Raw genomic sequence first — 3,138 nt, forward strand, 5'->3', positions numbered from 1 at the left:
CAGACAGCTGGTCTCAATTGCAGGCCCTGCCTATTAATGAAAGCCTCTCAGAGGACAACACAGGGAAAGCACCCAGCAGTTTGGTGCTATTCCTACTCTGATAAATGCCTGACTCGGCTCAACTCAAGCCCAAGACATCCCCAGACAGGCCCACTAACATCACAGTGACCAAACACTACCCACAAAAGGCAAAGAGAGCCACTGCAGATGATAGGACTGAAGGAAAAAGTGGCTCACAACAGCAGGATGCACATAACACACATAGGAGGTACCCATGAAGAACCAGATTCTGGGGAACAGAGGACACTGCACTGAAGAGCACTACAGGATATCTTCTTCATTAGTCCATTACTTTCAAGTATAGGAGAGGTAGATTACTTTCCTAACACTCTGTCTCCTCAGAGAGACAAAACAAGGAGGGAGATGAATATGTCCCAAATGAAAGAACATGACAAAATCACAGCAAGATAACAAAGTAAAATGGAGATAAATAACATGCCTGAGAGAGAATTTAAAGTAATGGTTAGAGAACACCGGCGGCGGATCCCAACGTGGCTCTTTGGGGCCAGCCACCGAGCAGAGCCTCCGCGGGGCCAAGCAGGGGCAAGCGCCATGGATTCCTTCAAGGTGGTGCTGGAGGGGCCCGCACCTTGGGGCTTTCAGCTGCAGAGGGGCAAGGTGCCCCTCTCCATCTCCAGGCTCACTCCTGGAGGCAAAGCTGCACAGGCCGGTGTGGCTGTAGGTGACTGGGTGCTGAGCATAGATGGCGAGAATGCGGGGGGCCTGACGCACATTGAAGCCCAGAACAAGATTCGTGCCTGCGGGGAGCACCTGAGCCTGGGTCTAAGCAGGGCCCAGCCAGCTCAGAACAAACTTCAGAAGGCCCTGGCCCCCGCCGCGGACCCCCTGTGGTACACCTTTGCACCCAGCACCTCCCTCAACAAGACGGTCCAGCCCTTTGGTTTGGCCCGGCCTGTTGGTGGCCCTGGAGAGAACATGAAGCCATTGGTTTTGGGACCAGAATTCAAACATGCAATTCAAGCCAGCATTAAAGAGTTTGGATTTAACATGGTGGCAAGTGACATGATCTCACTGGACCGCAGCGTCAATGACTTACGACAAGAAGAAATAGCAGGTCCCAGTGTGCAAATCAAAAACCAGGATAAAGGGCTCTGGAGAAAGATTGGAGAATCCAAATGGCATGTTCTTCCGACCCTGGAGAGGCACTGCTGTCACTTTCAAGGAAAGAGTTGTAAAGTCTTCACCGCAAGCAAATGTGAACAGCCAACTGCTGTGTCTTGCCTTTCATGAGGCAGGAGCTCCCTCCTGAGCCACAGCGTGCTCTGCTGCAGGGCTGCTGGCGCAGGTGCCTCCTAGGAAGAGCTTCTGTGCTTGTTTCTTCTCTGAATGAGAGAGTGGGAAAGGAGCAATGAAGGAAGGCAGATAAGCTCTGCTGAAAGTTTTTGTCAAGGCATGTGTGAACCATAACTTAGTGGGAAAGTAGCGTCAGGTAGTCAGTCTTCTTTAAAATCAAGCAGAGGGGCGCCTGGGTGGCTCAGTCGGTTGGGCATCTGCCTTCGGCTCAGGTCATGATTGCGGAGACCTGAGATTGAGCCCCACATGGCCCTCCTTGCTCAGCTCCTTTCCCTCTTCTTCTCCCTCCCCCTACTCATTCTCTCTCTCTCTCTCAAATAAAAAAAATCTTAAAAAAAAAAAAAAAACACACAATGCTGGACCAGACCTGTGGGATCAAAATCATGTGATGCACTGCGCTCAACTTTCTGTTTCTTATCTGTTGGTGACTCTCGGTTCAAAATACTCCCATGCCTTATAGGTTTTTTGAGGGGAAACCTGTCGGTAGGGCCTTCTTGGGCCCTGTTGGTACCCCTGACAGCTGACAACGCCCTGCAGCAGAACGGACAGCCGCTCCAGCTGTTGGTCCCAGATGCCAGCAAGCAGTGGCTGATGGAGGACACAGAGGACTGGCGGCCTCGGCCCGGGACAAGCCAGTCTCCTTCCTTTCGCATCCTTGCCCACCTCACAAGCACCGAGTTCATGCAAGACCCGGATGAGGAACACCTGAAGAAATCAAGCCAGGTGCCCAGGACAGAAACCCCAGCCCCAGCCTCAGCTACACCCCAGGAACCCTGGCCTAGCCCTACCACCCTCAGCCCCACCAGCCGCCCACCCTGGGCCGTGGATCCTAGATTTGCTGAGCGCTATGCTCCGGACAAGACCAGCACGGTGCTGACCCGGCACAGCCAGCCAGCCACACCCACACCTCTGCAGAACCGCACCTCCATCGTGCAGGCAGCCGCCGGAGAGGGCACGGGAGCAGGTGGTGACAACAATGGCAAGACTCCCGTGTAACACCACTGCCACAAGGTCATCCGGGGCCGATACCTGGTTGCGCTGGGCCATGCGTACCACCCCGAGGAATTTGTGTGCAGCCAGTGTGAGAAGGTCCTGGAAGAGGGCGGTTTCTTTGAGGAGAAGGGTGCCATCTTCTGCCCACCCTGCTATGATGTGCGCTATGCACCCAGCTGTGCCAAGTGCAAGAAGAAGATCACAGGTGAGATCATGCATGCCCTAAAGATGACCTGGCACGTGCATTGTTTCACCTGTGTGGCCTGCAAGACACCCATTCGGAACAGGGCCTTCTACATGGAAGAAGGGGCACCCTACTGCGAGCAAGACTATGAGAAGATGTTTGGCCAGGGCTGTGACTTCAAGATCGATGCTGGGGACCAGTTTCTGGAGGCACTGGGCTTCAGCTGGCACGTGTGCGATATGCCAGATCAACCTGGAAGGAAAGACTTTCTACTCTAAGAAGGACAAGCCCCTCTGCAAGAGCCATGCCATCTCCCATGTGTGAGCCCTTCCTGTCCACTGCTGCCTCATCCAGCCCAGGCAGAGGGAGCTCCAGTTCTGGAGTCATCGGCCCAGATTTCTGGATAGGGCTGGCAAAGGTCACCCCAACCCCAACTCCTGGCCTGAGCCTGTGGTTCCCTGGGCTCTGCCCCATCCCCTTCATTTCCCCACACTCCCTCCATTTCCTCCCACTCCCTCCACACACTGGTGCTGACCACACCAACCCCTGCTCACATCCACTGCCACAATAAAGCTGTATCCAGCTAT

At 54.3% G+C, this 3,138-nt stretch overlaps 1 pseudogene; it reads left to right on the forward strand.

The window, feature by feature from the left end:
* Window positions 1-602: 602 nt before the first annotated feature.
* LOC112909181 (PDZ and LIM domain protein 7-like) lies at window positions 603-3,138 on the forward strand (annotated as a pseudogene).

Source organism: Vulpes vulpes, chromosome X (genome assembly GCF_048418805.1).
Source record: "Vulpes vulpes isolate BD-2025 chromosome X, VulVul3, whole genome shotgun sequence".
Classification (NCBI taxonomy): Eukaryota; Metazoa; Chordata; class Mammalia; order Carnivora; family Canidae; genus Vulpes; species Vulpes vulpes.